Source organism: Lissotriton helveticus, chromosome 2_1 (genome assembly GCF_964261635.1).
Source record: "Lissotriton helveticus chromosome 2_1, aLisHel1.1, whole genome shotgun sequence".
Classification (NCBI taxonomy): domain Eukaryota; kingdom Metazoa; phylum Chordata; class Amphibia; order Caudata; family Salamandridae; genus Lissotriton; species Lissotriton helveticus.
This window is the reverse complement of record NC_136059.1, coordinates 924428554-924451539: the sequence shown is the minus strand read 5'-3', so window position 1 is coordinate 924451539 and position 22986 is coordinate 924428554.

Genomic DNA, 22986 nt, shown 5'->3' with positions numbered 1-22986 from the left:
TTCAGTATTGCATAGTCGCTGAGTGTAATCCAGCTGTGCGCTCTTTTGGACAGTGTCTTCTTATCCTCGATAGATGAAATGATACGTGCTGATTTTGTTGAGATTTTATTTAAAAGACAAAAGATCAGTAGGGGTGTCCCAGAGGTCTGACAGTCCCAAGATTTGGAGTGATTCAAATAAATAGTCTCTGGCAGAGGATTTTTGATGGTGAAGCAGCTCTTCCCATAGATTTAAGTTTAAAGAGCCAGCCTCGGCACTCCGAATCTTGTGCCATACACTCTCCGTCTTTCCAATGTTTGTTTTAGCAGACCAAATTCAAACCGAATTTGTGCTGGAGAAACGTATCTTGGCAGATTCTATCACTATATCCAGTAGCGCTGCACCCTTTCCTTGAAGGGCTTCACTCCCATATGTAAGGGTCGGTTGTAGCTTTGCTCGGAGGACCTGGAGCAACGGTTTAAACGTTAAGTCAGGGAACTTGACTTTTAAAGTTGTTATCACCAAACAGGTTGCAGTTCCCTTCTCTCGCAAGGATTCTAGTTGAGGCTTGAATGAGTTTGTGTAGGCCAAGATTACTCCCAGGTATTTATAGGTGGTTACCAAATCCAGCCCATGTCCATTTAGATGGCAGTTATTTTTCCTTTTTTTCCGATAATTCACTGCCATAACTTTAGTTTTAGCAAAATTTATTTGCAAGCGGTTCTGTTCCGAGAAGGTGTGAGTTATGTTCAAAAGATGTTGAAGGCTGATCGGCGATCGACTGATTAAAACCAGGTCTTCCACATACAAAAAAATTGGACAGCAAAATTTTCCCTAGTTCTGGTGCATGACAGGGGCAGTTATCAAGTTCTCCTGACAGGTCTGCCAGGAAAAGGTTAAATAGAAATGGCGCCAGAACACAACCCTGTTTTAACCCTTTTGTTGTTGGAATCTTTTTGGAGCGGTGTGTTCCTGCTCCTAGTTTAACCCTAATCCAGGTGTTTGTGTGCAGTAGTATCAGTTGGTCTAAGAGTTGTTTCGGTATACCCCATTTTTCCAGATTTTGCCAGAGTTTATTTCGGTTAACGTGATCAAAAGCGGCAGTAAAATCAATGAAACACAGGAAAAGGGGTGTTTTGAGCTCTTTTGCAGCGTCCATCAGCAGGGTCAGTGCCATGATGTTTGTAATGGTCCCCTGACCAGGGCCGAAGCCTTTTTGATTAATAGGGAGAAGGGAGAATTTTTGGACGCCCATGATGTTAATTCCTCCATTATGGTTCCTGCAAAATACTTGGCCTCCACGCCTATGAGGGCAATAAGCCGATAGTTATTTGGGAGTTTCCTTCTTCCCTGTTTGAAAATTGGGCTTAGTATTGATCCAAACCAGGACTCCGGTAAAGTCAATGTGTCCTTTATGTTTTTAAAAGCCGGTGTTAGTGCTACACTCCAAAATTCAGCATCTGATTTATATAACATTGGTGGGATGCCGTTTGGGCTAGGGGCACCTGTTGGTCTACCTCTAGCTATTTGTCTCTTGATTTCCGCTGATGTATAAGTGGGCTAATCAATCACAGCAAAGGTAGAAGAACTTAATTCTAGCCTTAAATTTCCTGCAGAGGGAGGTAATTCAGTTCCTCTTGAATCTAGATCTTTGAAAGTTTCTGTTGTGCAGCAGTTGCTTGTTTTTTCTCCTCAAACTAATTTGCTAGGCCCTTTTGTCCCTATTTCTTCAAGATACTCCTTGCTGTTAGCGAATGTGTTGTTAAAATGCTTTAAGAGGTGATTTCTCCATGTATCCTCCGTTATGTTGGAATTTAGGCCAAGATGATCTGGATTCTTAAGTCTTTTGATCATATCCCAGAACCTTGAGCTGTTTTTCCGTTTAGTTTCATAGAGGGGTTTGACCCATGATTCTTCATTTATCTGCTACTTTTTTTCCCATTTCATCCATTTTAGCAGTTGTTTTGCTTACCGTAAAACTTTTTGTAAGCCTTGATTTAATGGGTCTTTCCTCATCTGTTTCAATGTTTGGTTTATAGTCTGCTTTTGGATTTTCATTTCTGGAGTGAGTTGCATTTTGGTCGTTATTCTCGTTTGGAGCGTTAATCTATTTGATATACCTTTTAATAGTTTCTCTTCAACAGCTAGGATGAAGTTTTGGCATACGTCTACCGGTTTTGTCATGAGATTTTCCGTTTGCGTATAAAGAGTTTTTATCTTATGACATATAGTACTGATATTGCTAGGATTGCTTTGAAGCCGCTTAAGATTTGCGGCCACTTCTATGTTGATGCCTATGAATGGTTCAATCTTTAGAAGTGAGTTGACTTTTATTGTTACTTCTTGAGGCAAGTGGTCGCTATGTTCGCTGGTCCCAATCTTAAATGCTGATGCAATACCAAGCATATTTAAGGATGTGAATGTGTAATCCAAATGAGAAGATTGCTGTTTTGAGTGGAACATTGCTATTGGTGGGCGTCCTCCGGGAATCGCCCTTTCAAGGCTCTTAAATTAAGATGTTCCAGCTGTCGTAGTAGGTGATTTGAGCAATTTGTGGGTTTCTTAATTTTTGGGGAACTCTGGCTGCGCACTTCCCATGCAGCATTAAGTTCTTGGACAAGGGTATCACTTTCCCCCGAGCCAAAAAGATACATGTTAAAATCACCTGCTAGAATAATACAGTCGGAATCCTCTTCATCCATTATCTTTTTTGTGGCTTCAATCAGTTATTTGGCGGCCTCCCGTTTCTATTTAGGATGGATGTATGCATTAATCACTATGATTTCTTTACACTGGCTATTTAGCCAGAGTGTGATCTTTGCCACCTGCATGATACGTGTGTTATTTGAGATGCTATTGCTGAGATCTCTCCTATTGTTGCTATGGAGGCCACAATCAATAGCCCCCCCGATCGACGTCCAAAATCAGAACTCTTTTTTGCCGGGATGCAACAGGATGTATATCCTTGGAGTTCAAAGGCCTTTTCCTCCCAGGTCTCTTGCAGCAGCATCAAATCAAATTAGTTTAAATATTGTAGGAACTACGTATCCTCACTTTTGCTGACTAGACCATTGATGTTCGAAGTGCATATCTTAATTTGTCTGGAGTTGTCCAAGGCGTGGTTGAGGTTACTCTCCCTTTGTAAATTTGTATGGTCTGCTATTTTAATGGTCCGCTGAATTTGCCTCCAGTTTTGTGGAGCTGTTTGCCAAGAGTGACATGGGTCCCTTGAGTCTTGCGCTAGTTGGAAGATCTTTGTGTCTTGGGAATGTTCTCTTGGTGAAGTGCTCCTTGCTTCCTTTAGTACTGACTTGGTGTCTTTCCGTAATGGTATTCCAGTAGGGGGTAGGAAGGGTGTCGGATAGGGAGGTAACTTTTCAGTTTCGAGTTTTATCCCCCGTTGCTTAAACATATTCACTTCTTTCATGATTTTTTTGACTATCTCTGTAGAGTTCCAGGTTGCTTTGTTTTTTTCCGATTATTGTGAGTTATTGTTTGGCTGGAACTCTATTCGAAGAAGATCAGAGGAGCCGATATTTTCTAGGTTTGTGATCAAATGTAGGAGCCTCAGTATATTTCCTCTGTTCAATATGTCGTCACTACCACGAGATATATATTCTGGAATGAGCAGAATAGTGGCCATGCTATCCCTGTGTTGTACTGCGGTTTGCTTTGCTCTAGATCCCTCACTTCCGGTATCACCGGGCTGTGGAGAGCGGCTTAAACCGCTCCTTGTGGGGGAAGATTGTTGTGTCCTGCCCTGCCTTTCTCTCCGTGAATCCCTTGTGATGTTTAATGTTCCCGCTGTTTGCTTCTGTGTTAACTCTGCATTGCTGGTCTGAATATTGTCGCAGGTTTCTGTGGTTAAAATTTGTTCAGTTTTAATCGTCCTTATTAAATCAAAATTATGTACAGTTTGAGTTGTTTTTGTTTGAGGAAGTCCCCGCTTACTTCCAAAAAATGGAGATGTATGAGATCTGTCTCTTGTTGGTGTACTCAAAGCTGCCGACGGCTTGGCAATAATTGTCGGAAGGGGATCCTCCATGTCTTCGGGCAGAAACGGGAAAGTGAGTTGGCTTACATGTTCAACTTTTGGACTCTGAGCAGTTGCTGTTGGGGATAAATATGATGGAGATTCTTTGTGGAGCCTTCCGCTAATAAGGAGCCTGTTTCTTCCCTTCCTTTTTTTCTTCCTCCGAGTTTTACAGAGGCTCTGGGCATTGGTTGATTCACAGTCAGCTGTAGTTATACCGACTGCTGGTGGTTGACTCGTAAGTTCAGCATCCATGCTCTCTGACAGTGGAGGTAGGCCGTCCCTGCCTGCCATATTCAAGTTGTTGTTTACTGTCTGTGCTATTTTTAATACGCCTGAAGGGCTTTTTAGTGGTCCAGAGAGTTCAGTGCTCTTTGCTGAGCACTGTAGAATGCTTGTTTTTAGATCTACTATTAGATCCCCTATCAATGATGGTAAGGTTAGTAACTTGTTTACAATCGGTTCACTGGAGCATGATGATGGTATTGCTTGGACCACATAAGCCGATTCCTGTCCTCTCTTTATGAGACCATTAAGCTCTGATATTTTCGAATCGATTCCCGAAATGGAATCAGCCATTGTCTGTAAAACGTTAAGCTGCAGGTCCATATTGTGGGATTGAAATTGTAACGCTGCAGCTGAGTCTTGTAGGGTGGATAGGATTGTTACCCATACTGAATCCGAGCTTGGGCTTCCAGTGTTGTGGCTTTTCTCCATTCTTGGGGAGTTTTTTGCTTCTATTGGTGAGTTTGAATGAGCTGGTTTCAGGTTGTCGGAAGCTACTAGTTCTTCCCATTCCTGGGTAGCTATAAAAGTCATGTCATTATTTGTTGAGTGAGAGTCGCTAAAAGGTAACAGAGTGCGACGCTCAAGGAGCATATGTGCTATTGGACTGCTGTGTATTAATGATTGCTCACCGTGATTTATGACGGCTGGGAGCCATCATAAGCACTGCGGCACCACACCCACCCCTAGCCCCACCCGCACTGCGGCAAAATTGTGGGCCTTCAGGATCCCGCCCCTCAGACCCTGGGGAAAGGGTATATCTTTTTTTTAACCTTTTTTCAAGGACTCTGGATTGAGTCCTGAGTCATACAAAGGCTGCCATCACATCATTCTTGTTGCAAATCAGCTAATCAGATCTCATCTTAATATCTCAATAACTACCTAATGGATTTACACTGAATCATATAATCATGCTCTCTGGACAAACATCTGGTGGTCACCAGTAGGTAGTTATAGTTAGGACCATGTTTCTACAGAAGAAGCTTTTTTTTACTTGTTTAAATCTTTAACATCATTTGATAAATCTTCACAAACTTTTCCAAGGAAAGTGTTATAGTGAGTCTTCTTGTACATGAAAGTTTTGGGAGGATACGTCAAGCAGGGGCAGAGAAAAACAGGGGGTAAAAAAAGTGCCTTTCATATGTTAATTCTCATAGGAGCTTTGAACACGACTACAGGCAGAACCGCTGGACAGTAATGCACCAAATTTGGCAGGAAGGTAGATATTTGTTTGAGGATCATACTTTCAGTTATCCAGTGGAAATCTGTTACGTAGCTGTTAATACATTTAAGGAAATCAAAATTTGTAACTTTGGGATCACAGCAAATTTGCAACAATTTTACGATTAATTTCAAATGTGCTTGACAACTGGAATGCCGTGATTGGCTGACCACACCTTGAGCAAAGAACTTTGCCCACCAATTTACCTCATTAGAACAGTCCCCGGGGCTCAAACCAAATGGCAGAAAGTGATATAAGGGGTAGGGCTGTTTGTGCCTTGGCCCATGAGAGGAACAAAGACGTCATTGAGGAACCTTTTATGGGTATAATATGTGAAAGAACAGGTGTTTTTTCCACCTGCAAAACTTACGAATTCTCACTGAAGGTCAGCACCGTCCACTGTAATGTTGCTATCAATCCGCAAACATATGTCGTAATGGACTTATGAATATCACTGAAAAAAAGAAAATAATATATGTTCATACACCCACCGTGAGTCTCACTTAGGCACTCACACACCCACTTACAGACCTACTTTGAGAGTCATGCACACACTTACTCACTCACTCAGAGAGGCTCACGCACGCACTCAGAGACTCACTCAGAGACTCATGCACCCACTCATTGATCTACTCAGAGACTCACACACCCACTCACCAACTCACTCATATTCTCATGCACCTACTCAGAGACCCACTTAGACACTCATGCATCCAGTCACAGACACATTTAGAAACTCACTCACCCACTTTCAGACCCACTCATACAGTAATGCACCCACTCCCTCACTTAGTCAAATGCTCATGCACCCACTCCAAGACCCACTTAGACACTTATGTTCCCAATCTCTTACCCACTTAGACTCTCATGCACCCACACAAAGGCTTATGTACGCACTCAGAGACTCATGCGCCCACTCACATACCCACTCAGATACTTATGCATTCACTCACAGACCAACCCAGAGACTCATGCATCCACTCACAGACCCACTCAGAGACTCATGCACCCACTCACACACCAATGCAGATGTTTACACACTCACTGACAGACCTACTCAGACACTCGTGCACCCACTCACTTACCCAGTGGGAGGCTCATGCAGCCACACACAGATTGTTCAGAAACTCTTGTACCCACTTAGAGACTCATGCACCCACTCACAGACCCAGTGTGAGACTCATGCACTCACTCAGTCACACAGTCAGAGACTCATGAACCTACTCACAGACCCTCTCAAAGACTTCTGCACCCACTCACTGAAATACTCAGATACTCACACACTGACTCACAGACCCACTCAGAGACTCACACATGTTATGTTATGTTATGTTATCTTAACTTATACCGCGCTCAGCTGCCCCAGCAAAGGGGCGTCCCGGCGCATTACAAGGCACCCAAAACACCAAACTGTTAAAAAGCTAGAGAAAATGGATAAACGAAAGGATCAGGTAAAGAAGAACTAGACAAATAAAATAGTCTTGATAGCCCGTCTAAACAACAAGAGATCTTCAAGGGCCCGGATATGAGGGGGGAGAGCATTCCAGAGCTTCGCCGCTAACACCCGGAAAGAGCGACCGCCGACTCTGCTCAGTCTGAAGCGCAGAACTGCTGCCAGGATTTGGCCCAGGGATCTAAGGGCCCGTGAGGGTACATATGGCCTCACCAAATTCTCCAATATTTGGGAAGATGAGACCTTGAGGATTTTGAAAGCAAGGCATAACACCTTGAATTTGATCCTCTGGTTCACCGGGAGCCAGTGGAGAGAGCGCAATGCATTAGAGACCGAACAGTACCTTGGCAGACCAATCACCACTCTGGCTGCAGCGTTTTGGACGCGCTGCAGCCGGGTGAGTTCCGACTGATTAATCCCCACCAACAGCGAGCTGGCATAATCCAGCCGGGACAGCACTGACACTTGGACCACTAGCTGCCTAGTGGGGGCGTCGAAAAATGTCATGATAGGTCTTAGACCTCTGATGATACCGTAACAGGTAGCCGCCACCTTCCTAGTATGGCAAATGAAACTGAGCGTCGGATCCAGCCAAACCCCAAGATTTTTTATCTCCGATGTGGGAGAAGGGGTCACACCCAGTTCAGGAGGCCACCACCTGTCCCCCCCATAACTCCGCCACTCATAATGCCACTGAGAGACTCATGCATACACTTACAGAGCCGCTGACACAGTTATGCACCCTCTCTCTCACCCACTGGGAGACTCATGTATCCACTCACAGACCTAGTCAAGCACTCATGTACCCACTTAAACACATATGCACCCATTCTCTCAGCCACTCAGACACTCATGCACCCACTCACAGGCCCACTCAGAAACGCATGTACCTACTCACAGACCCACATAGAAACCCACACACCCACTCACTTAGCTGCTTATGTACCCACTCAACAGACTCACTCAGACATTCATGCCCTCACTCATAAACACACTCAGAGATTCACTCAGGTACTAATTCTTTTTCCTGTAACAGTTAACACTCATGCACCGACTCATAATGCCACTGAGAGACTCATGCATACACTTACAGAGCCGCTGACACAGTTATGCACCCTCTCTCTCACCCACTGGGAGACTCATGTATCCACTCACAGACCGAGTCACACAGTCAGGCATCCTCTTGCTTATCTACTTAGAGACTCATGCCCAATCACAGACCCACTCAGATGGTTATGCACAGACTCACAGATAACCACACATAGTCTTATGATGTCACGCACAGACTCCCTCAGAAACTAGTGCACTCAGGTACAGACCCACTCAGACACTGAAGCACCCACTCACAGACCCACTTAGAGACTCATGCACTCACTCACAGATGCACTCAGACATTCACACATGGTCTCATACACCTAGTCAAACTCTCACACACCCACTGCCAGGGCTTCTGAAACAGTTATGCAGCCACTGACGGATCCACTCAAACTCTGATACATGCACCGACAGACTGTCTTATAGAATGATACCGTTATAGTGATAGAGTTATTTTGATCGTGATGTGCCAAGTGTGATGCACAGCATTCCTTATTTATAGTTATGAATTTTGAATATGTTCGTGGCAATTGAGCATCTGCTTTAGTTTTGTGAATTAGTGAATTATTCATGAAGATCACAATGTTGTTGTGAATATCTAAAACAATTGAAAAAAGATATTTATAAAGAAAATGAACAACATTTTGTGCAATACCGTGGCTCTGAGAAGTGCCTTTGTGTTTATTGTGTGTATGTGACATCTACACATGTTTCCGGATTCAGAATTTTAGGTTGCTGAGAAGCACCCAGTTGCCTTCGTTTATGAAGAGAACTCCATCACTTTCATAGATTCCACTCATGTCAAAACTCAGATTGCTGTTGTAGGCAGAGCCCATGTTATGATCTCCGAGGAATGCAGAAACAGTTTTATTAGCATTTTTCCTGGTGTTTTGCAATCTGGTGACATAATATATTTGACCACTTCCATTTCTGCCTTTGACATATGTTTGAGTACACCAAAGCAGTGTTAGGGAAAAGTTTCATCAATTGTGAAAATCTATCCTTCATTAGGATATCCAGGTCTACCCCAATGACTGTACATACAAAAAAGCACCAAGTTTAAACAAAAGACAGATGCAGTTTAAGGAATTCAGAGTTAGAATGCTCCATTGTAGAGTAATTAAGAATCTAGTTACAAGTATGAGAAGTATAAAAGCAGAAGAGAAGCAGTCAGACAAAAGGAATGCATTGAGGCTGTAGTTGATAAGGTCTTTGCTCTCAAGAGGAAACTATTTATTTTGATTCTAAACAGAATGAAGCCACTGGATAAGATAGTGTTGTGGACAATGAAAAGAAGCCAAAAGAAAAGATTTGTCAAATGAGTTCGTGAGAGACACTCGAGAATACAGTATTTAAGGAGGTTTGGGAAGCAAGCAATGATGGACTTTGGCATCAATACCTGACGATCTCTAAGGACTGAATACTACTAACATTTTGAACACGCTACCCCCTGGAGGCCGACAAGCACATCGGAGGGGTACACAGCTAAAGTTTGAAAGGCTGGTTGATTGATGATCCTTTAATAAGAACTCCATCTGGGATCGGAGGAGTTAATAGATTTAATCTTGTGAATTTACAACCACCAAGGGCTTTCGCACGTCCTTCTTTTGTCCTGAAGAATACCCTCCTTGATGAATCTAAAAACACATATATATACAGGGTCGAAATGTCGACGTACAACCATCTCATGTCCTGACTCACTAAAGCAATTATTTTAAAAAATAGGACTAGCTAAAATGAAAGACCTGAAAAGGAAGGAGAATGTATGTTACTGTCTTGTTTATTGTTTGAATTTGAAAGCTGACCCATTTGCACTATGTGTCACCACAGTCACCCATTGAATAACCTGTGTATTTGTTATTGTGTTTTCTTTGTCAGACAGCTCCCATTGGTATTATCTTTTTGTATGAAATTGTTACACAATTACGAGAATAATAGAGAAACAAAACAAATAATTTGATAAATATATATATTTTTTATAAAAAACGTACAGAGGTGTGGTACATTTATAAAAATCCTATACAAAATCACTATTGATTGTGAAAGAAATAATCAGGTTCTGAACTAGTACCCCCTGGTACTTACTCAGTGGAACCCCTTGTAGCTTTATACTGACTAGGCCAGCGCACTGACATCACATAGCCCGGGGCCACGCAACATGTGCTCTAAAATGATTTATCACGTAACACACCACACCATTGTGTCCTCCTGAAGGGTAGAGTACTAGTGCATCACTGGACAGACACCTGAACCGTCTGCGCAAATTACTTTATTCAACAGTCCAAGACATCACTGCTATCATTGCATTGACTACATTCCAAGATTTGGGTCACAATGAAAGGGATGTCATGTGTGTGACTGGGCGCTCACACTCTAAGGATTAGTGGACATGTGATTTACTTATTTGGACATCATATTACATCTGCATGTGTTTGTGTGGGAACTCCTGGCATTACAGGACACACCACTTGCCATTTGAGGCAGTGTATTCGCGCACCCGGACCTATTTAGGCCTGACATTATGCGCACGTGCAGCGGACGCGCGCAGCGGGCGCCGGCAGCGCGCCAAAGGCAAGCCCGTCTGCACCCGTCCGCGCCTGGACCGGGCCCAGTGCCACCCCCCCTGCCCTTGTGTCCCAGAAATGTATGAAAATACATTATTCAGGCATAGAACTCCTAAATTTAAGACCACCTACTAATAAAGCCTGCTCACACTTAACTTTAGAGATATCGGACGGTACAACTTTTAAACCTTGTCACAATTAGACCGTCCATCCTTTCAACCCCTGAGGTCTTTACAGCACAATAAAGAAACTGAAAATATTACAGTGGCCCTTATTAACGCTCGTTCCTTATGCAAACTTAAGGACGAGAGAGTAGAGCTACTTACATCACAAAATCGATGTCCTTTTTATAACAGAGACCTGGACAGACCCTGCATCTGGACCAGACCTCGAGCGGCCACGCCCGAGGGATACTCTGCCTTAAAGCAAGATAGACTGCATAAAAAAGGAGGCGGGCTGGCAATATGTTTTTCGCAGCCATCTAACAACTAAAATAGACCCTATCTCCTCTCCCATTTGTGAAGCACTACACTTTTCGATCCTGCTTACCCCATCCCAAACATTTAAGGGGATTTTGCTATACCGCCCCCCAGGATCCAGAACAGAGTTTCTTTCCTGTCTAGGTAACCTTCTGAGATCCACAGTAGCCGAAGATACCTTTTCTATTCTAGGCGACTTTAACTTTCACTTAGAAAACCATTTAGATAAGGACACTATATCTTTACTTGCTGACTTAGAAGCAGCAGGTCTGTCACAGCGTGTTTTTAAAGCCACCCATATAGCGGGTCACACGCTGGATGGCCTTTTTTCTAACCATCGATAAAAAATACTTAAAAAAATTAAAAAAATACTTCCCCAAGTATTGACCGACCACCACGCAATTATCTTCAACATTTCCACTGACAGTAAGCCTCCCCCTAATATCTGCCCCAACAGGCCTGATTCATTTAAAGCGTAGAAAAAGGTATATAATCATCTCCTCAAATCCCAGCTGTCCACCACCCAACCAGATGCCTGGTCAGACTCTAATACGGCCGTGGATACCTACACCAACTGGCTGCAGAACGCTTTCAATCTGCTGACCCCAAGCAAAACCCTCTCTAAAAATCGAACCTCCCTGACAGCCCCTTGGTTCACTAAATCCCTTAGGGAACAAAAGAAAGTTTGTAGAAATCGAGACAGGCAATGGCGCAAATCCTACACTAGCGAAGAAAAACTTCTCTATAAAGACGATCTTGCCAAATATAAACGTTTGATTGCACAGGTAAAAAGTAAATACTATGTAACTCAAATTGAACTAGCAAAAAACTCTAATAAAAAGCTCTATCAAGTAGTGTCTAAACTATCAGGTCACACACCCACCGCTCACATAACCCCCTCCCAGTCACTGTGTAATTCCTTGGCGGATTACTTCTTCAATAAAGTAAACAATATCTATGCTGAATTCGCGTCACACACCAAGTTGGCCGACCAATTTCTGAACAACAGTTACCCAGATCACTGTCTGAAGCAATTTGAAAACACTACTGCTGAAGAAATTCTTATCACAATGTCCTCCATAAAGTCAGGATCGGCTAATGACGCTTGTCCACCGGACGCACTCACACCAGTTGCTGAGCAGGTGGCTGCTGCTTTAGCCAACATTGTCAATGTAATGTTTGCCTCTGGAACCTATCCCACCACCTGGTTAAAGACTATCTTAAAACCACTATTAAAAAAACCAACCTGGACCCAGTTGACACCAAAAACTACAGGCCAATAACTAGTCTGCCCTTTCCAGCCAAAGTTGTAGAAAAACTAATCAAGACTCAACTTTCTAAGTACATAGAAGACCACCATCTCTTAGATGGTACTCAATTTGGGTTCCGCAAAGGCCATGGAACAGAGACCGCCTTAATCAAGGCATCGGAAGATATTAGAATTATCCTGGACCAGGAGGAACAGCAATACTCATCCTGTTGGACCTCTCAGCGGCCTTTGACACGGTCGATCATACCATTTTGATCGACCGTGTCACTAGAATGGGGAACCAACACAAGGCTAGAGATCTGCTGCAATCCTTTCTCACCAATCGCACTCAGTCGGTTAATTTAGGCAATTTCCACTCTGCCCAATTAGCCCTACCATGTGGGGTCCCCCAAGGCTCATCCCTGAGTCCGACACTTTTCAATATTTATGTGTCAGACCTAGCTAAAGTCATCAAGGCTCATGGGATGGGCCTTACCTCTTACGCCGACGACACTCAACTGGTGTTGGCAATAAACAACAATGGAGAAAGGGTTGCAGCTAATTTTCAGAAGGGCATGCTCGCCATCAATACCTGGATGGCCAGCAACTGCCTCAAATTAAACTCGGAAAAAAAAACCAGAGGTCACGATCTTCGGTAAACTACATCCTTGCTGGTCACAAACCTGGTGGCCCTCCTCCATGGGCCCCCCACCAACTCCAGTAACCAAGGTCAGGAATCTGGGCATTACATTCAATAATAAACTTAACTTTATCTCTCATGCCAATTCAGTAGCATCTGCCTCATTCCACAAATTACGCATGATTAAAAAACTTCTGCCATTTCTTCCTCTGAACGCTGGAAAAACTCTAGTCAGCACCTTGGTTATGTCTTCCATAGACTACTGCAACGGACTGTTCGCAAACGCCCAAAAGCGGGTCATCCAAAAGCTGCAAACAGTTCAGAACACAGCAGCTAGAATTCTATCAGGAACGCCCAAGTTTAAACCCATCTCCCATGTTGTCAAGAACTACCACTGGCTGTCAGTAAAAAATCGGATAAAGTTCAAGACACTTTGCATTGCCTTTAAAGCATCTCGCAACAACGGACCCGAATTTCTAATCAATCACCTAAAAATTCACACACCCAATGGGGCACTCCATTCATCCACTGCCCTTCAGCTAATAGTGCCACGCACTAAAACAGCCTTCTGGGGCGATAGGAGATTCGTGGTTACCACAGCTAAACTTTGGAATACGGTCCCGCTGGAGATCAGATCCTGTCTGCTCACATTTAGAAGAATGTTAAAAACCTGGCTGTTCAATCAATAAGCTCTCGGTCAGGTTCCACCCACTGCAGTTCGTAGTGCTGAGACACCCCCGGGTATTTGTGCACTCTACAAATCGCAAAAATAAATAAATATAAATACTTAATGCATGATAGCTCATTCTTACACAGTTGGTGATGCACTTCTGAACTGCAGTGCAGATGTAATCAACTATCTGCAGTATACTTGTTTCACATACGCAATGGTCCTGTGCAAAGCTATCATAACTCATAGGACTGTAAAAGCCCAGACATGTGGGAGTAAGGTGCCTGCCTAGGCAATGACACACAGTGACAATATGGATCCATGGACAGTAGTCTCGGGTTTGGGGATCTCATCATACACCATACCAACTACAGTAGTACTAGGTGCATTTAGAACAAATCATGGCCCTGTGACACTAATTTGGGTCACATTTGGGGAGCAGCAGATCTATAGGGAGAGCACTCTGTGCATCAGTTCCATAGCCATATTATATGAGTTACAGCCTGGGCAATGGATCATACAGGGCACAACTCATTGTCTGGGTTTGCCCTCTGCAGGCTAAGCATACTGTTCCCACATGATGATCACATGCCCACATTTTCCATACCTAACAGTACATATTGTGGCCATCCTATATTGGACTTGGCAATTGTGGGGCACTCTGAAAGGGTCTGTTAGTTGTTGGTATGTCCCAGACAACGATTTGGTGAGGCCTCATGTGTGTTGAGTGATATGTTGGACTGCACACATATCTCATATCACCCTCACAGCTACTTATAGGAAACAAACACAAGTTAGGGTGTAAGGCCTATACTATTGTTATCACATTTGCATTGAACTGAATAGAAAATTCATCATAGGCAACATCAAATATATACGTACATAGATATGTGCGTGCAACTGGTGTAAGATTTCTGATGGAATACACATCAATATGGTAATGTGAAGTCCACAAAGTACAGTACCGCATGAACCATAACATGATTGTCCTGTGTAGGGGCCACACTATCTTACTTACAAAACTCTGACATCAGTCTGGCACTCTGAGCCACATTGTGACCTTTGGGATTGGATAGGATTTTTGTTGTAGAGTACAGACAGCATTAGCAGTACTCACCTACTCCGCTGGTGAGCCATAAAGAGGGTGATACAGGGGAGGGACCTCATTCACCAGGGTCTCCAGCTCCTCTGGAGTGAAGGCAGGGGCCTTACTCCCTTTACAGCATGCCAACACATCTCCTAGAGATGTCAAACAGCAGTTGACATTGAGAAGGTAGTGTAGGCAGCAGTGTCTGGAGGCAAGTGATTTGATTTTCAAATTGCAGCGTACATGAACGTCACATAGGCTTCTGTGTAGATGGCCACAGTCATTGGACCGTGGAGGCCACATTGTTCAACATTAGCCTATGGCTGTGACTGCTGTGGATGAATCTGCCTACCACATGGTTTAACTTAATCAGCAGTTGGTGAATCAGCATGTCCCAATAGTGAGGCTAGGCATCTACATAGGCAGTCTTCCATACAGACGGACACAGCCGGGGTGGTCACATTATCTATGGATAGCCTATTGCAGTGACCACCATGGATGAGGCCGCCTACCGCATGGTTGAGTTCTGCTGGCAGTGGGCGATTGTTCTTGTCCCATTAGTGAGGTCTAGTATTCGTAATGTTTGTGCTGAAACCCACATCAACAAATGATCTACTAAGTGTGTCTCCACCACTACAAATATGTTGGAACATGTCACTTGATGTATGACACCATTCCTCTGCCTATAACAATCAACAAACGTCACAGGGGTGGTTCTCTTATATGGGCGGAGGGGCTATGACCCTATTATTATTTACCCCAGAAGTGCTTTTTATTTTACATAGTACTGAGACTGCCAGTATTTTAAAAACAAAGATAAACTGACCCGCGCTTTAGAAGCACTTATCTCAGTTTATATTCTCTGACCTGATCCTCGACTTTGTTATACATCGATTTCGGCAGACTACCATCAGTAACTTATTGCCGGGCTGATGAGCTCACTACCCTAAAGTGTGTGAGGTCATCAGCTAGGCAAAACATTGCTTCCTGGGCATCACTCCTCCCCCTGATGATGTGAGCGAAAAGTTAGCCCCTGGACGCCTCAGGATGAAGCCGGGTAGCACCAGGAGCTGCACTTCCATCAGGAAGCTGGAGCCAGGCGACCCCACCCTTTCACAACTCGTCACAGGCTGGGGTGGGGTCTGCAGCCTAAATTACCCCCACCTCAACTCGTTAAGATCTCTGAAAGGGTGATATTAGAGTCTGCAGGTGGCAAGTTGGGCATTGGAGTCTGCGCAGCTTGATATTGTTTTTTTTATGATGGACTTTGCCGGTTCCGGTGACCTGCTTGAGAGAAGACTGATTTTCCTGCAGTGTTCCCACTAATACAGGGTGGGGAGAGAGCACACTGCCTCTCATCCCAGCACAGTTCACCCCATTGCATCCTGGTAAATGCAGTACGCTTACTTTCAAAGTTGCAGTAGTCTTTCACCAAAGTTGGTGCAGGTAGTGCTGTTATCTCTAGACACGTGTTTCTGGGTTTAGCCCGTCAGCAATAGAGAGCAAAAAGTAGTAAGGAGCAGAGAAAAGTCTTCAGGGGTTGCTGAAATGGTGCCCAAGTCTGCACAGGTCACAGTACCTCTCCACAGACACACAGGTGCATCCCAGGAGAGCTCATCAGCTCGTTGGCTCAAGGGAACCTTTTGAACACGGGGGGAGGGAGCACACTGCCTTTCATCCCAGCACAGTTCACCCCATTGCATCCTGGTAAATGCAGTACGCTTCAATGAGGCCCATGGAAGAACACGGCCACCACTGAAGTGGGCTTTTAGGGCACCTGAAGTCCCGATTCAGATATCCAGACAGTACTGGGGGAGCCCTCCTCTACTCACCTGGGTAGGTGTGTCAGCCTACCATCACCTGTTGCATGCTCCACAACCTCAAAATGCGACTGAACATCCCCACCATAGAAGAGGATGGAGATAAGCAGTATCCACAAGGTGAGGATTCTGAATGCCAAATGATGATGATAGTGGCAAAGAGGAAGGAGTTGACATGGGTCAAGAGCTTATCAACAACGTCTTCTCATGAATGTAAGTATGCTGTGAGATGTCATGACTTTGACTGTTACTATGACTATTGTTTTGGTGCTGGGAGAAGAACATTCATGGATACAAGTTAGGTATTTACATCTGTGGGAAACTCTGTGCAAGGCTGTTTATGGAGGAAGGTCTGGACACCTGCACATTTTGTTGATGTTGCTTTGTGTAGGTGACATTTACCCATGTACTATGTACTCCAGAAGTGGACAGTAATTGGTGTCATTTGTATGGCTTCCTAGCTAATTTATTTGTAATGGTCTGTTGAAGGTCCCTTCAATATGTCATCTTCATTTGGACATTTTCAGAGTTGTGACATCAGCAGGTGTATGATGCTGTTTTGCAGTACGAAGTGGACGTGGATTGTTCCTGGAAATGTCTAGCACAGCATTTGGGTGCACTACTCTGGTACCAATCCAGCATGCACAAAGATAGAATGGAAAATGCTAAGACTCCACTAGATTTGTTCCCTGTCGTGTGGTGGTCCATTTGCATTGTATGTGCCGTCATGTTCTCCAGCACAGTGCTCTTGTTTGGGCTAATTCATGCAAATCTCCCTTCACATTTGCTAGGTACTCAATGTGTGTGAACCAGATGTAGCTGTTGATGACACACCACTGACATATGTTTGCAACATTCCACCAGATGCTGCAACCTGTCCTCCGAAACAATTGTACTGCCATGTTTGGGTTTCTTATTTTCAACGAAGTGGGATTCCTTTTGTGGTGTTGTCGATATGTATCCAGCTGATGACATGAACCAATTGTCATTTACCTAATCTATTTGGCATTGTCAGATGTATCCCCTGGGATCATGCTGTTGAGGCCACTGACACAGATCATTTCAGTGATGTTTTATTTAGATCTGTTTTGGACATTATGCCAGCCTAAGGTTGGAACTATAAAATAAAGATGTCATGATATTGTACATTTGCATGTCTGTGTTGTTATAACATGGTTGTGATACTCAGTTGCACAGTGTAACATTTCACATGTTCATGCTCGCACAAGTAACTTCTACTTACATTTGGTAATTCACATGGGGATAACTTCATAACTTGCTAGATGTGAATGATACTGCATGAGCTAATGATTTTGCGACATGTGAATTTATTGCAGTGCACAATGTGAAGAAAAAAACTAACAATATACAGACCAAGGGCCTTATTATTAGGCTGACATTCCCAGGACCGCCAGACTCATAGTGGCAGTCACCCGCCACCCTATTACGACTAAGGCAGTCTGGCTGCCCTGGAACTGCCACAATCACCAGAGAACCACAGTTGCCTGGAGGTTGGGCAGCAGTCCTGAAGCCACAATGTGCTTGGTGGGACAATCATGATCCCACCAAGCATATTACAAATTTCCTCTCCACCAGTTTTCGTGTCAGTGGGCCACACATGAAAACCGAGGCAGAGAGGAAACAATGTGGGACCTTCAGGGCTCCCATGGTGCCTCACGCCAGGTGGATACACACAGGGGGGAACAACATGTGCCCACCTGTGTGCAGGCACCCCAGTACCTGCATGGCATGGACTGCAGCAGTCCATGCCATGTAGGTACTGCGTTTGACATTCTCATTGCAGTGACACCGCCCTTGGAATGCCAAAGAGCTGCCACGAGACCGTGAGAAAACTCCTCGACTGGTGGGTGGTTCATAGGCAGGATTGGCAGTGCGGGAGTAGGGCAATCCTACTCCTGCACACCCATAAACTTGCAATGAGGCCCATACTGACAACACAGGAGTGTAGTAGTCAGGGTTAGTGGATGAAACAATTGTTGTAGGAGCCACATTGTCTGAAGTCCAGTGTCCAACAAACTCCTTCATCAAAATTGGAAAAGTGTACAGGAGTGGTCAGCAAAGTAAACGTGCTGCACACAAAGGAGGACATCAGGTGCAACATTTCTTCCTGGCATTTGTGCGTGCCTTGCCATCTGAACCTCTTGGATTCTTTTCTTGGACGTCTAAGCCCACAGTGTTGGGGGGAGGAATCCATTGATGCAGGGCCAGCGGGTAGCTGAGGAGGCATCCTTTGACAAGACCTCCCTTCCAGTGGCTGCCACAGATGTAGAAGGGCTAGAAGTAGATGGACTACAGGAAGGAGTAGGTGGTGAGGTAAAAGCCCTGCAGAGTTTTGTGTTAATGTCCCTTAGCACCTCTATGAGCTGGCCATGTTGGCAATGGGGGTGTCCAACCTCTGGTCTATGACCTTGGCAGTTGCTTTATCTATCTCCCCAAGTTCCTCAAGTACCTTGCCCATCACTCTATGGGATATTCATAGGCGTTTAGGACTCAGGCGATGTCCTGGGCATCAGTGGCACCAGTGGCCTCACTTTGTGGTTCCACAGTTATCTTCCCCCAACCCGTCCCCAGAGACCTATGTCCTTGGCCCAGCCTGCCCCCTCACACTGGCTCCTCCATCCTTAGTGAGAGTGTTGTCAATCCTCACCTCCAGAAGTGGGACTGGGGTGCTGCAGATATTGTTGCCCATGCTAGGTCTAGTGTTTGTTGGGGCACAGGTCAGTAGAGTTGTTGCAGCCTGGGTGGGAAGTGTGGTTGTTGGCACAGTGAGACTCACTGTTGCTGTCTGTCCAGGCTGTCCAGATGGGCCAGGTAGGTCCTGCACCTTCAGGAGATTCTGCATCACTGGATGCTTAATCCAGTGGGGAAGGTGGAGTCTGGGCAGTATAGTGACTCTGGGCAGACGTTTTGCCCAATCGAGCTAAGCAGACACAGTGTAGAGTGTTATTGTAAGTGTTGTATGCACATCCACCAGCCGCGGTTTTTGTTGCGCGCACTGCATTACATTTGGTGATGCAGTGCATGCAACAAAATTTGTTTTATTTATTTACTTACCTGTTAAACTCCGTAATCCATACATTACTACCCCCCACCCTGCCCCTCCCCCTCCCCACATCACCGCCCTGCAGGAACTCCTACTGACGACCGCGGCTGACATCCACATCATTAGGTACACAGTAAATTCAGGCCTGGGAGGGATAACATGGGTGGCACTTAACATTGCGAACTATCCCCGTTGTGCTTCACTCGTTTGCAAGCCACTGAGAGACATATATTACATGAAGTGGTACTGATTGATAATTTGGTTTACAGATATGATTCGTGTTGACATGAGGGATAGACACGGCATCTCCCAATAACTTGAACTGAACACAGTGTAGAAGGTACATGTGTATTAGTCCTAGGTGTGAACAATACAGGCATATACACAACTTGGTAGTAGATTTAGCATTGGCAATCATGTGTGCTGTGCATTTTCAATGGGTCACCAGCCATTTCAAATCAGCTGGGTTACCTTCATGCGTAACAGATATTCCAGGTACACAGGTACACACTTGATATGGTGTCAATCATTGTCTCATTCTTTCCAATCTTGGAGACTAGTAGAATTTCAGTCGAAGTAGGCAGATATGTGCCAGGACAGAGCATTGTGTGTAAGGTGCTCAGTCCATTTGAGGGATCAGTGGTGAAAAGGCTGAAAAGTGAGTAAGGACAAACAACACTGGTGCGTCCTGTTCAGAGTTAGAGGTAGCGGACCTCATGGTAATTGTAGCTATTTTATTCTCTCCTACCCCACACTTCACTAATGGCAAACTGCCTGTGATGTGATCCTCAGTAGTCACATGGCTAACAAGTGAGTATGGACAAACAACACTGGTGCCTCCTGTTTATAGTTAGAGGTACAAGGCTTCTAGGTAGTTGTAGTCATTTGATTCTCTCCTATCCCACACTTGACCAATGTCTAACTGCACATGAGGTGAACCTCAGTAGTCACATGGCTAATAAGTGAGTATTGACAAATGGCACTAGTACATCTATTTACATTTTCAAATAACAGGGCCTCGTTGTAGTTGTTCTCATTTCAATCTCTTCTACTCCACGCTTGACCAATGGCTAACTACATGTGAGGTGAACATCAGTAGTCACATGGCTGACAAGTGAGTATGACCAAACAACACTGGTGGCTATTGTTTAGAGTTAAAGGTGCAGGGCCTTGTAGTAGTTGCACTTGTTTACATTTTCACTTGCTAATACTATCAAAACTGGTTTGTGTTACATACCTGTTTGCTAAATGCAGTTGTGCTGGGAAATACTATTATTATAAACAAACAGTGGTCCTAAACCTATTGATTATATCATTAGATCAAATCCAAAACAGTATCAATATTCAAAACAGGAGACCATAGTCAATATGTTATCTATAACTCAAAGACTCTATCTTTGAACAGAACATTGCACCACGGATAAAGAAAATATATTTCATTTTAATATTTCTCTATATTCATTCTTTACATTATTTTGTCGATAAAAAACGTAGGTTGCCCCAAGACAGGAGCGTGCAAAAAGAAAAGATGTGATCCAGAAAGTGAAAACAAATGAAAAAAGAAGGAATTACACAGTAGTGATTAAGAATTAGTTTACACAATTTTTACAGTCAATACTGGGCACAAAGTCCTAGGACCACTTACTTGCCAACATTGTAGACAGTGCATAATTTAGAACATTTATGTATATGTACTACAAATGGTGCTGATTGCAATTATATGAACTCAGTTGTTGGCCAGGTTTTCAATACGGCGAACTTTGTGCCCAGTATTGACTGTAAAAATTGTGTAAACTAATTCTTAATCACTACTGTGTAATTCCTTCTTTTTTCATTTGTTTTCACTTTCTGGATCACATCTTTTCGTTTTGCACGCTCCTGTCTTGGGGCAACCTACGTTTTTTATCGACAAAATAATGTAAAGAATGAATATAGAGAAATATTAAAATGAAATATATTTTCTTTTCTTTATCCGTGGTGCAATGTTCTGTTCAAAGATAGAGTCTTTGAGTTATAGATAACATATTGACTATGGTCTCCTGTTTTGAATATTGATACTGTTTTGGATTTGATCTAATGATATAATCAATAGGTTTAGGACCACTGTTTGTTTATAATCATAACTGTCCAGGTCCATACCTTATGGGCCACCCCATTCATGTAATGGGGAAATACTATTAGACATTTACCTAGCAAGAGATGAGATGTGTGCAAACGGAACAATGATAAGTTGTGACAGTTGATGAATTGTTTCTTACCAGACTAAATTCCCCAAGCTATTCCTGTCAAGCCCTCAGAATGCAAGATGGCATGCACCTTCCCCTCCCAGGGTGTGAGTTCTAATGGTGGGCTGGAAGGACCACCAACAGTCTTCTAGGTGTCAAGGTGGTGCCTGAAGGCAAAGTTTTTCACACTTGCCTCAGGTCAAGGCACCTCTTCCTGATGACCTCCTTTGTGACCAGCGTGGTACCCACAGTATTCAATTTGTTGACTAACCTGTCCTACATTTCATTCTTCCTAGCAATAGAGGTTTGTTGGACTTGGGCTCCAAACAATTGTTGCTCTACTCTATTGATTTCATCCACCATCACTGACAACTCGGTGTCAGAGAAACATGGATTTTTGGCAGGTTACATGTTAATTAAATAAAGTGAGTGACAGTAAAGAAAACATAAAATCTCTTTACAGCAAGGAATTGTGTATAAAATGTGCAAAGAATGTGTGGTGAGTAATTGTGTTGGGATTGTGTGAAAAGGGCTGCCTTATCTGACCAATATTGCTGCTCTGTTACATATAAATTGGTAGTTGTGGTTCCCAAATTTGGAAAAGAACTGCACAATCAATAGGTAGGAAAAGTGTCAGAATATACAGTAATATAGTGCGAATTAATGTTTGCTACACGTTGTAATTAATTCTGGGGTGCTTGCTTGACTGAATTGCACCTACTACCAAAAGATGCTACTCACACAGAAGTGAACTAATGTGTGAAAAAACTTAAGAATATAGATCACTAATGAGCACATCCTTTAGTAATCATAATAGCCCAGAGTACTGAATAGATAAAGATACTCCAAATATCAGATGCCAGAAATACGTCACTTAGCAAGTAGTATTATTCGATAAAGTCACACAATATTCTTTTTTGCATGAAATATATCAGAGTCCACAATATTCAAATTCTTCAACTTGGCGATTTTCTTCTTGTTCCTATTACATCCACCACGAAAATCTGCCTGATCTAACTGCCGCGGGCCATATGGAGAACACTCCAACTGCCACGGTTGGTGGTTCGGCTGCATGCATCATAATATGGCGGGGGTAACTTTGGGGTCTCAGCAGTTGAAAT